Source organism: Lagenorhynchus albirostris, chromosome 3, assembly GCF_949774975.1.
Source record: "Lagenorhynchus albirostris chromosome 3, mLagAlb1.1, whole genome shotgun sequence".
Taxonomy (NCBI): domain Eukaryota; kingdom Metazoa; phylum Chordata; class Mammalia; order Artiodactyla; family Delphinidae; genus Lagenorhynchus; species Lagenorhynchus albirostris.
In genome coordinates, this window is record NC_083097.1 from 168,539,457 (window position 1) to 168,552,461 (window position 13,005).

The 13,005-nt window shown below is 45.4% G+C and overlaps 1 long non-coding RNA gene across 1 annotated transcript; it reads left to right on the forward strand.

Annotated features, from left to right (window-relative positions):
- Window positions 1-2,253: 2,253 nt before the first annotated feature.
- Window positions 2,254-4,929, forward strand: LOC132517775 (uncharacterized). The gene is made up of 3 exons (XR_009539821.1): window positions 2,254-2,326; window positions 2,919-3,101; window positions 4,846-4,929. It is a non-coding gene; the product is annotated as an uncharacterized LOC132517775 (long non-coding RNA).
- Window positions 4,930-13,005: the final 8,076 nt, after the last annotated feature.

Sequence of the window (13,005 nt, forward strand, 5' to 3'; positions counted from 1 at the left end):
AGCCCATGTGCTGCAACTACTCAAGCCCGCGGGGCTAGAGCCCGTGCTCCGCAACTAGAGAAGCCACCGCAATGAGAAGCCCGCGCACCACAACGAAGAGTAACCCCCGCTCGCCGCAACTAGAGAAAGCCCGTGGGCAGCAACGAAGACCCAACGCAGCCAAAAATAAATAAATAAATAATTTTTAAAAATCAACTGATTTTCTTTGTCTACAGAAAGTAACAAACCAGGAGAGTATAGGGGAAGGTGACCCACTTTCAAAAGCCTGTCAAAGCACATCTTCCCCTAGAAGCTTCATCAACAGAAGACTTTTCCAATAAACTCAAGAGTAATTTGCCGCTTTACCTGGCAGATGGCGCGGTGTTGTTACCGTCCAGTGACTGCACGGCATCTACTAACTATTCACATCACCTCACTCAGCTGGGATCCCGTCTACCAATCAGTGTAACCATCACTCATATTAGACTCTGACGTCAGCGTCAAGTCTTGAAACCACTGTCCGTTTGCAAATCTGAAGAACTCTAGGTCAGAAAGCTGCTGTCTGCGCTGGCACTCTCAAGATCAGACAAGCAGCACGCTTTGGGGAGCACGGCTCCATTTCTTTGATTCTTTCTCCAGCAATGGACAAAACTGATCTTTGGCTCATGCCTCACGTAGGGAAACAAACAGCTCCCTCATACAGAATACTCTCCGAAACACAAAATGAAATATGCTCAATTTTTATTGTTAAACTTGCACACTAGCAATTCGGTTCTATTTCCCCTAACCAAAATGTACCCCTTATAGAAATTAATAACAATCCAAATCTACTTTTCATTCAAAAAATCACGACAATTTTAAGAGTTTAAAAATTAGCTCCATTCCATTAACAAACCAAAACAATAACCACCCCTCAGACGTCTCTAGCTCAGGCCTCTGTCCTCTCCCTGTAACTCCCAGGCCAGTAGGCCAGCAGATAACTGCCCTTCCATCCTCAAGTTTACCCAGTAACTTACCTGCTTCCAAAAAGCCTTTGTATTCCACCTCAAGAACTGCTACTCCAACAAGAGATGACAACGATTCGTATCAACAAATAAAACAAATGTCACACGTACTCAAATCAGTCAAGAATCGCTGCAAGAACTATTTCCCATTCCAGAGACCCAGAGGTTATTAACCCCCTTGGCAAGCAAGACCCTGCCACAAGCCAAGAAGAACACAGACAACTGGCTGACAAACTGGCGGACACCAGCTCCTTTAAGAAAACCAAACAACCTTCCCTCGAGGTCCCAGGGAAGACAACAGTTTTACAAATCAGCAGTATTCATGAAAGGTATTTTCTGAAATGAGCAGTCATATGAAATGCTATTAAGTGTTTTCGCCTAATTTAATCAGAATATTAACAGTTTTCAGGTCCAATGGAAACTTATTTAAGCTTTTCTTGCTTTTTCTTATGTCAGTTAAAATAGTTCAGTTGCTTTAGGGATATCCCAGCCTTTTTGTATTTCACAGTTTTCTAGCGACACAATAAAAAACGGAACTAAAAAACATTTCCTTGCAGTTTAAAATGCACACCTGAGAACTGTGGCATCTCACAACTGTGGATATGCTGACACGAGTTCTGCACGCCCGCTGGGGCCTCCGGGTCCGACTTCCCACGGGGGAAAGGTCCCTGGCCCTTGGGTTGCTGATCTCAAGCCCCAGAGGCGGGGGAGGGGACGAAGGGAGGGGCTTTCCCGTGTCAAAGGTGAACATGCTTTGCACGTGGTGATGTTAACTGCGAGTCTTTGTTTTTAAAGGGAACATTTCCACAGTGACCTCGGCCCTTGCAATGTCCCGCCTTTTCTCATCCTTACTCCGTCTACGTAGCGAACAGCGGGGAAATTGAGTGTGGACTACCAGGTGCAGGAGGAGGACACAAAGGAGCCGCCCAGCTGTGGGCAGTTGCCACAGGGTCGGCCAAGCAGGGAGCCCAAGTTCCAGGCGATCGGATAAGCTACGCGTGTCCCTGTGGCCTATCACTCAGGAGTAGGGGCGGGGTCTGGTTAAAATGTCCAATCAGCGGCGACTGGGCGGGGTCCGGACAACTTGCAATCAGAGTAGGATGGGGTGAGGAGAATTGAGCGTGCGGGCGGGGCAAGGATTACTGTCCAATCAAGATCGGGGGCGGACGCAATTTCTGCCCCAGGGAGAGGCTGTCCGCCCTCTGCTGCGCTCGTGCGCATTCCGAGCTCGTGCGCGCCTGCCCCGCGCAGCCTCAGGTTTACGTTCCCCCATCGCTCTCACCTGCCCAAGTCTCGGGGCCGTTGACATGACGCCGGAGAGAGCTCTGAGCGAGGTGGAGATGGTGAGTGCCCGAGCCGGGGTCGGAAACCAGGAGGGGCTGGTTCGAACCGGCAAGGAACCCGCTGGAAGCTGACGGGGTCCCGCGTCTCCCTCCCCGCTCCCCCTGCTAGTCTCCACCCCAATAAGCCCTCCGCCCTGGGGTGGGGTCTTGGCGTCCTGTCCCGTACCCACGCGGGGGTCCCTCCTCGAGTCTTTTGCTGGGTGGGGTCGGAGGGAGGACAGGACTTGGGGAGGGCGGTTGGGGTGGCTGCAGGGGACCCACCCTGGACCTGACGGTTCTGCTTTCACTCTGGCTTCAGTTTTCAGTTAAGGGAAAATAACGGATCCTTTCCCCTTCTCCTTCCACTTAGAGTAGTAAGTTCCTCAGGTCTGTTCTTGGTCTCCTGGCGCGGAGCGTGTTGTTTCGACTTGTGTTGTTCTGGGAAGGGTCTCAGGAATGTCCTGTCTTCCACTGCAGTTGTGGGGAAAATGCAGAAAGTTCTGTGGAATTAATTGAAGAAAGCTCAGCTAAAGTTGGAGTGGAAATGGGCCTATAGGGAGAGCTCTCTGCGTCCCCCTCCTTCTCCCCAAGCTTCATCAATTACTCCAAACAGGTAGAGACCACCGTCTACATCTCCAACGGGAAGGCGCATCTTACTACCCAGCAGAAAGAAGAAAACCTCTCTGGGCCAGGACAGCCCAGGCACTGAGAAGCCTCCATATTTTGGACGCCCAGCTCCTCCAATGGACTCCTCGGTTATTACAGCCCCTCCAAACTACTCCTTTTCCCTATAATAGTAAGCGCCCCTTCATTATTCTCTGGGTTTGCCGGCGGTCCGTCATAGATTGCAGTTACTCCCTCTATGGCTGAACTCACTTTTGCTGATAAGATAAGTGGCTATTACACTGATAAACTTGACAGTACACTGAAATAAGGTCAACAAAGAGGTGGATTCATGTGTTTATAAAAATAATAGTGACTCTTCCATACAAGTTACAGAGTTCCTGACGCTGTGGTCCTGTTCCATTTCCTGTTAACACGTGGCATTCAGATTAATGAAAATTCTGTAAAATGTGACCTGTAAAAGCAACTAGTGTTCAATTCTGATTAATTTACAAACATTGTGTTACCATGAGGGTATTAGCTGATAACTGTTACCTGGGTTCTTGGAGCCCTTAATCAGTAGAAATTGATCGGGCCAGGTGAAGAGTTCAGGCAAGGCTTTATTGAGGTTCCTGCTACAGCACGAGGGAGCGAGAACAAGTAACTGGTGCCTTTCCTGGATGCAGGAGGAGGGGCGGGCTGGTCCCTTAAAGGGGGTGAGGGTGTGGGTAGGTGGGTGCGTCGGGCCGGAGGGGCGGCTTAGATGGTCTAGGCCACCCCCTTGGTGGTGCAGTGTGCGGGGATCATGCACAGGACTCTGCTTTTGCTCCCATACCTCGGAAGTGGCAATTGGGTTTTGGCCGTTTTGTATCTTCTTGTTCTTAATTTGCCCCCACTGCGCATGCGTGCAGTTATTTTTAGTCCCTTAGCGTTTCTTTGCATCTGTTGCTGGAGGAGATGGCTGTCCAGGTGCAAGCACTGCAGCAAAGGGTCCCAGGTCCCAGCCTGTCTCAATGCCTGTCTTCTGAAAGGAATAAGCAGGATCCAGTTATTAAAACCGTAAAAGTGCCCTAGAATTTTCCTCTACGTTATCCGTGAACACAGGTGGAAGCAGGGATCCTGCAGGCTCCCATTCACACTCTGGGAGGAGGGTCTTTGTCTCCTGTAAATGGCCCACGGAGCTTGAAGCAGGGGCATCACCTGGGGTGGGGGACAAGCTGAGTGCAAAGCTGAGCCTGCGAGGGAGGTGAAGGGAGGTGCCCTGGGGTCTTACTGCCCCCTCACCCCATGCAGGTGGCCTCCAGACCATGGAACTACCACAGCAGGAGCTGTTGATGCCATGATCATGAGGGGAGGGGACCCACTTCCAGTAGTGCTGGGGGTAGTGTGTCCTCTCTGAGGTGTGCTGTGCTTGCTGTGGGGCTGCTCTTAAATCGTGTGACTTTTGCATTAAGTTAATGATGCCAAAATAATCTTGGCTCTGTGCACTGATGCGGAACAGAAATATGGAGAGAAAGTTTTGAGGAAAAGAATAGCTGGATTCTTTGCAAGGCAAAGGGGGGAACACAGTAGGCTAGCGCCTCAAGAGCTGTGCCCCCTCGAGAGGGTAGAGAGAAGTTTTTTATACTCAGGACTCTCGGTCTGGGGTGGGTGATAAGGATCAAAGTTGTGAAGGTCTTGCATTTTTTTCTTGCATTATTTCAAAGTGGTCACAGCTAGCGTTAGGCAGCCTGGCAACCGGGTCTGGTATCCCTGAAGTTATAGGCCTGTGAAATAAAGAGCGCTACAAGGGAGTGTAGGGGGAGAAGAGTGCCAGGTGCAGAGTGTTAATTCACGTGGATTCCTAGAGTAATCAGCTTTGGCAAGGACAGGTCTAGCTACAGGTGTTTGTTAGTAGTAACAGCTACAGAATAACCAAGGTTGCTTATCTCTTTCAGGCCCGTTTGGCTGGTCTGTGCCTAAGCCCGTTTGCTTGTTTCTGTTTTGCTGCAACATTAATAATAACAATATAAACACCTGTGGACTTAGCCCCCAGGTGTACAGGTAGGCCCTGGTACCTGTCGGCATCTCCGCATCTCCTGTGCTTCTCCCACATCTTCTCTCCCTCCTGTTGCCAAGGTGACCTCTGTCCTGATTCTTTGTTATTATTCATACCTTTACCATCTCTTATCACCATGCAGTGTGTCGTCTGATTTTGCCCCTTCAGTTTCCAGTAAGTGAACGTTAGTTCATAAATCACCAGTAATGTCACACAGAAGTTTCTCTGGGGTTTCTCAGCCCCAGTCTGTTTCACACGTGCTGGTGTCTGAGGCTCAGCTCTCCCCATTGACTCGTGTTCCAGTGCCTTTGCTGCCTGGGTTCTTCCAAGTGTTTCTTTTCTTTTTTTGGCTGCACCATGGCTTGTGGGGTCTTAATTCCCGGGCCCCCTGCAGTAGAAGCGCAGAGCCCTAACCTCTGGATGTCCAGGGAATTCCCCCAAGTGCATTTTTTTATTAGCTAGCAATGCTGCGATAGTCATTCTTCTTTTTATCTCCAAGTGCGAGATGCGACTTGAGTTTCTGCACTTCAGAGAAAAAAGCGTGGCTTCGTAGCTTATGGATAAGTTTAAATTTACTCAGAAAATGCTGGTCGTGTCTGGAGTGTATTCTTGCCCCGCTGTTTATTTCTTCCTTGTGGTCCCCATCGCTGAGTGACCTCGATAAATGTTTGTCCACCTCGAGTGGGAGCCGGGGTCTCTTCGTGGTTACGTAGGGTTCTTACCGGATGAGGGTGTGGTGGTTCATCTTCTGTGTGATGTGTGTATTTGTATGTTTATTGATCTCTTCAGTTTTCTTTAGATGCTCTGGGCATGAATCCTCTTTCGTTTGCAGGCACTGCCAATATTTTCTCCCCATGTGTGGTTTATCTTTTCATCCCCTTTATTCTGTGGTGAGTGAACTCAAGGTTAACAGGTCAATCTCCTTTGTAGCTTCTTTTTTATTTTCCTTATATAAGAAAAATCTGTATACAGAAGTCGTGGGACACTTGCCTTTAACTTCTGAAAGTACTTCCCTGGCGGTCCAGTGGTAAAGACTCTGTGCTTCCACTGCAGGGGGTGTGGGTTCGATCCCTGGTCAGGAAACTAGGATCCCTCATGCCTCGGGGCTCGGCCAACCCCCCCCCAAAATCTGCATTAAATGGATTATTATACATGACATTGACAGTGTTACCCCCCTACCCCACCTCCCGTAGACAGCCATTTGTCCTGCGCTGGAGGAGATTCCTGCCCCATGTCCATTGTTTCCCCAGGTCTGTGAGTCCCTCCTCCTGCGAATGCTGTGTGGCCCCAACTACTGTCCGGACTTAAATGCTTTGATGTGTTTTAGGGAAAGTTCTTCCACCTTGTTCTGTAGGAAACTTGGCTATTCTTAGACATTTGACTCTCCATTTGTTTTTATAAGTAGTTTTTCATAAAGAAACCAAAAAACCCGACCTGGTTTTGGATGTAATGGAATTTTCTTAACACTCTGCATCTGTTTGGGAGCGTTGCTATCATGATGGCATTGCGTCTGTTTTCCGAGAACACGTGCTCTCTTTCTTTCTACGTTGATGTCGTTCGGTAACACTTTATAATTTTCCCTTTATGATCGTTTCAGGGACTTCCCTGGCGGTCCAGCGGTTAAGACTCCGAGCTTCCACTGTAGGGGGCCCGGGTTTGATCTCTCGTCGGAGAACTAAGATCCCGCAAGCCAAGTGGTGCGGCCGAAAAGATAAAAAATCATTTTATGTCCTTCATTAGAGACTGCTTTGCAAGAAACTACGGCTGTCCGCACTGTGTTTGTCTGTTTTACTTTCACACAGAACATTTCACTTCTGATACTTCTGGTCACCAGAGCTATAGGGGTTTCCCAGACCCAGCAATTCTGTGACACCAACCAGGTGTCCTACAACCCAACTCAGTTCTGACACCGTCCACCTGGAGACAGTGTCAGAACCCCACAGGTTAAGGGCTCAGTCCCTAAGGACCGTCCCCCCCACTTTAGATGCTAATCGAAGGTAGTTGGTCCCTACGTTGCCCACAACTTCTCTCTGACTTGGCTACAGATCAGTTTCCCATAACCCCCTTCTCAGGTTCAGTTAATTTGCTAGAGTGGCTCTCAGAACTCAGGGGAACTTTTGCTTATGTTTACCAGTTTAGTGAAGGATATGATAAAAGATACACACAGACGTCCAGATGAAGAGATACACAGGGCGAGGTCTGGGAGCGTCCCGAGTGCAGGAGCTTCTGTGCCCCTGGACCTGGGGTGTGTCACCCTCCTGGTGTGGATGTGTTCACCTTGAAGCTCTCAGAACCCCCTGCTACTGGGATTTTAAGGAGGCTTCTTCACACAGGTGTGATCACTTATTCACTGTTTCCAGCCCCTCTCCCCTCTCTGGAGGTTGGGGGGTGGGGCTAAAAAGCCCAAGCTTCCAACCATGGTGCAGCCTTTCTGCTGACCAGCCCCATCCCGGAGCCCACCCAGCTGCCTCCACAGAATGAAAGATGCTCCTGGTGCACTTATCGCTTAGGAATTTACAAGGGTTTTAAGAGCTCTGTGCCAGGAACCCGGGGTAGAGATCACTATATAAATTTGGTATTATTTCCCAGACATACTTTAGGACTTAAAATTTCTAACAAATTGAAAAGGTGCCATTAAAGTTAGTTTTAATGGTCTAGGTTATCCTCTAAAAATGTCTTTTAGCTGCTGTTACTAGTGATTCACAATGCACCAAGATCTGTTTTTGTTGCATTTCTGGAAACTTACCAAAACCCCTGTACTCTGATTATAAGCTTATTCTCTGGTTCAACTTCTTTGTGGCTCTTCCATATGTAATACTTAGAGTTATTTCATGTTGGACTGTATTTGGTTTACAATGTGATAGTTTCAGATGTACAGCAAAGTGATTCAGTTACACATATACATATATCTATTCTTTTTCAGTTTCTTTTCCCATTTAAGTTATTATGGAATATATATTTATAAATTTTATTTATTTATGTTTGGCTGCGTTGGGTCTTCGTTGCTCCGCGGCATGTGGGATCTTCCCGGAGCAGGGCTCGAACCCGTGTCCCCTGCAGTGGCAAGCAGTTTCTTAACCACTGCGCCACCAGGGAAGCCCTATTATGGAATATTGAGTAGCGTTCCCGGTGGTCTTTTTGGTTCTTGTTGGTTATCTATTTTATATATAGTAGTGTGTGTATTTTTAAAAATTAATTTTTATTGGACTATAGTTGCTTCACATTGTTGTGTTAGAGTACTGTGTGTATGTTAATCCCAAGCTCCTAATTTATCCCACCCCCCCAGGTTTACCCTTTGGTAACCATAAGTTCGTTTTCGAAATCTGTGAGTCTGTTTCTGTTTTGTAAATAAGTTCATTTGTATCATTTTTTTCAAATAAGATCCAACATATGAGTGTTATTATATATTTGTCTTTCTCTGTCTGACTTCACTTACAATGACAATTCCTAGGTCCATCCATGTTGCTGCAAATGACATTATTTCATTATTTTTAATGGCTGAAAAATTCCATTGTATATAGGTACCACATCTTCTTTATCCATTCATCTGTTGACGGACATTTAGGTTGTTTGCATGTCTTGGTTATTGTAAATAGCACTGCAGTGAACACTGTGGTGATGTATTCTTTCAAAGCATGGTTTTCTCCAGATATATGCCCAAGAGTAGGATTGCTGGATCATATGCTAGCTCTATTTTAAGTTTTTTAAGGAACCTCCATGCTGTTCTCCATAGTGGCTGTACAGATTTACATTAATACCAACAGGGTAGGAGGGTTCCCTTTTCTCCACACCCTCTCCAGCATTAGGATTTGTAGACTTTTTGATGATGGCTATTCTGATTCTGGTGTGAGGTGATACCTCCTCGTTGTTTTGATTTGCATTTCTCTAATAATTAGCAATGTTGAGCATCTTTTCATGTGCCTCTTGGCCATCTGTATGTCTTCTTTGGAGAAATGTCTATTTAGGTCTACTGCCTATTTTTTTCGTTTTTAAGATTATTTTTTTTTGATGTGAACCATTTTTAAAGTCTTTATTGAATTTGTTACAATATTGCTTCTGTTTCGTGCCTTGGTTTTTTTGGCCATGAGACATGTGGGATCTCAGCTCCCCGACCAGGGATCGAACCCACCACCCTGCATTGGAAGGCGAGGTCTTAACCAGTGGACTGCCAGGGAAGTCCCTTTCTGCCTATGTTTTGATTGGGTGTTTGTTTTTTTGATATTGAGCTGCATGAGCTGTTTGTAAATATTGGAGATTAATCCCTTGTTGGTTGCATCGTTTCTAAATATTTTCTCCCATTCTGTGGGTTGTCTTTTTGTTTTGTTTATGGTTTCCTTTGCTGTGCAAAAGCTTTTGAGTTTAATGAGGTCCTATTTGTTTATTTTTGTCTTTATTTTCATTACTGTAGGAGATGGATCAAAAATATGGCTGCGATTTATGTCAAAGAGTGTTCTGCCTGTGCTTTCCTCTAAGAATTTTATAGTGTCTGGTCTTACATTTAGGTCTTTAATCCATTTTGAGTTTATTTTTGTGTATGTTGTTAGAGAATATTCTAATTTCATTCTTTACATGCAGGTGTCCAGTTTTCCCAGCACCACTTACTGAAGAGACTGTTTTCTCCATTGTATATTCTTGCCTCCTTTATTGTACATTAATTGACCATAGGTGCGTGGGTTTATCTCTGGGCTTTCTATCCTGTTCCATTGATCTATATTTCTGTTTTTGCGTCAGTAACACACGGTCTTGATCACAGTAGCTCCGTAGTATAGTCTGAAGTTAGGGAGCCTGATTCCTCCAGCTCCGTTCTTTGTTGACCCAAAGATTGCTTTGGCTATTTAGGGTCTTCTGTGTTTCCATACAAATTAAAAAATTTTTTGTTCTAGTTCTGTGAAAATTGCCATTGGTAATTTGATAGGGATTGCATTGAATCTGCAGATTGCCTTGGGTAGTATAGTCATTTTGACAATATTGATTCTGTCAATCCAAGAAAATGGTATATCATTCCATCTGTTTTTGTCATGTTCAGTTTCTGTCATCAGCATCTTACAGTTTTCAGAGTACAGGTCTTTGCCTCCTTAGGTAGGTTTATTCCTAGGCATTTTATTTTATTTTATTTTTTATTTTTTTGCGGTACGCGGGCCTCTTACCGCTGTGGACTCTCCCGTTGCGGAGCACAGGCTCCGGATGCGCAGGCTCAGCGGCCATGGCTCACGGGCCCAGCCGCTCCGCGGCATGTGGGATCTTCCCGGACCGGGGCACGAACCCGTGTCCCCTGCATTGGCAGGCGGACTCTCAACCACTGCACCACCAGGGAAGCCCCGGTATTTTATTCTTTTTGATGTGATGGTAAATGGGATTGTTTCCTTAATTTCTCTTTCTGATCTTTTGTTGTTAGTGTATAGGAATGCAACAGGTTTCTGTGTATTAATTTTGTATCCTGCAACTTTACAGAATTCCTTGATGAGCTCTAGTAGTTTTCTGTAGCATCTTTATGGTTTTCTATGTATAGTATCATGTCATCTGCAAAGAGTGACAGTTTTACTTCTTCTTTTCCTTTTATTTCTATTTCTTCTCTGATTGCCATGGCCAGAACTTGCAAAACTATGCTGAGTAAAAGTGGCGAGAGTGGACATCCTTGTCTTGTTCCTGATCTTAGAGGAAATGCTTTCAGCTTTTCACCATTGAGTGTGATGTTAGTTGTGGATTTGTCATATATGGACTTTATTATGTTGAGGTATGTTCCCTTTATGCCCACTCTCTGGAGAGTTTTTATCATAAATCGGTTTTGAATTTTGTCAAAAACCTTTTTTCTATCTATTGAGATGATCAGATGGTTAAAGTGGTGTATCACAGTGATCGATCTGCAGATATTGAAGCATCCTTACATCCCTGGGGTAAATCCCACTTGATCATGGTGTATGATCCTTTTCATGTATTGTTGGATTTGGTTTGCTAGTTATTTATTTATTTATTTATTTATTGCAATGCTGCATGGCTTATGGGGTTTTAGTTCCCTGACCAGAGATCGAACCCAGATCTTCAGCAGTGAGAGCATGGAGTCCTAACCCCTGGACTGCCAGGGAATTCCCACGGTTTGCTAGTATTTTGTTGAAGATTTTTGCGTGTGTGTTCACCAGTGATATTGGCCTGCAATTTTCTTTTTGTTGTGGTATCTTTGTCTGGTTTTGGTATCAGAGTGATGGTGGCCTCATAAAATGAGTTTGGGAGTGTTCCTTCCTTTGCAGTGTTTTGGAATAGTTTCAGAAGCATAGGCATTAACGCTTCTCTAAACGTTTGATAGAATTCACCTGTGAAACAGTCTTGTCCTGGACTTTGGTTTGTTGGGAGTTTTTAAATCACAGTTTCAATTTTAATACTTGTGATTTTTCTCTTCATATTTTCTATTTCTTCCTAGTTCAGTCTTGGGAGATTGTACTTTTCTAAGAATTTGTCCATTTCTTCTAGGTTGTCCATTTTATTGGCATATAGTTGCTTGTAGTAGTCTCTTATGATCCTTTGTATTTCTGTGGTGTCTGTTGTAACTTCTCCATTTTCATTTCTAATTTTTTTGATTTGAGCCCTCTCCATTTTTTCCTAGATGAGTCTGGCTAAAGGTTTCAGTTTTGTTGTTTATCTTTTGAAAGAAGCAGCTTTTACTTTCATTGATCTTTTCTATTCCTTTCTTTGTCTTTAATTTTATTCATTTCTGCTCTGATCTTGATGACTTCTTTCCTTCTACTAACTTTGGGTTTTATTTATTCTTCTTTCTCTGGTTGCTTTAGGTGTAAGGTTAGGTTGTTTATTTGATATTTTTCTTGTTTCCTGAGGTACAACTGTATTGCTATAAACTGCCTTCTTAGAACTGTTTACGCTGCGTCTTGTAGGTTTTGAATCGTATTTTCATTTTCATTTGTATCTAGGTATTTTCGATTTCTGCTTTGATGTCTTCAGTGATCCATCGGTTGTTTAGTAGCATATTGTTTATTTAGCCTATATGTGTTTGTGTTTTTTACAGTTTTTTCTTGTTGAATTATCCTCTCATAGCGTTGTGATCAGAAAAGATGCTTGATATGATTTCAGTTTTATAAATTTACTGAGGCTTGCTTTGTGGCTCAGTATGTGTTCTATTTTGGAGAATGTTCCATGTGCCCTTGAGAAGGATGTGTATTCTGCTGCTTCTGGTTGGAATGCTCTATAAATATCAATTAAGTCCATCTGATCTAGGGACTTCCGTGGTGGCACAGTGGTTAAGAATCCGCCTGCCAATGCAGGGGACACAGGTTTGAGCCCTGGTCTGGGAAGAGCCCACATGCTGCGGAGCAGCTAAGCCCATGCGCCACAATTACTGAGCCTATGCTCTAGAGCCTGTGAGCCACAACTACTGAGCCCGCGTGCCACAACTACTGAAGGCCCCGCGCCTAGAGCCTGTGCTCCACAACAAGAGAAGCCACTGAAATGAGAAGCCTGTGCACCACAATCAACAGTAACCCCCGCTCACCGCAACTAAAGAAAGCCCATGCGCAGCAATGAAGACCCCTCGCAGCCAAAAATAAATAAATAAGTATTAAAAAGAGTCAATGTGGGGCTTCCCTGGTGGCGCAGTGTTTGGGAGTCCACCTGCCAGTGCAGGGGACGCGGGTTCGATCCCTGGCCCTGGAGGATCCCACATGCCATGGAGCAGCTGAGCCCGTGCGCCACGGCTGCTGGGCCTGTGCTCTGGAGCCCATGAGCCACAAGTACTGAAGCCCCTACACCATGGCTGCTGAATCCCGCGTGCCTGGAGCCTGTGCTGTGCAGCGGGAGGGGCCACAACAATGAAAAGCCCACGCACCATAGGGAGGAGTGGCCCCGGCTCACCACAGCTGGAGAGGGCCTGCTCAAAGCAGAGGGGACCTAGCACAGCCAAAAGTAAATAAATAAATAACTTTTAAACAACAAAAAAAACAGTCATTGTATAAATAAATAAACAAGTCCATCTGGTCTAATATGTCATTTAAGGCCTGTGTTTCCTTACTGGTTTTCTGTCTGGATGATCTGTCCATTGATGAAAGTGGGGTGT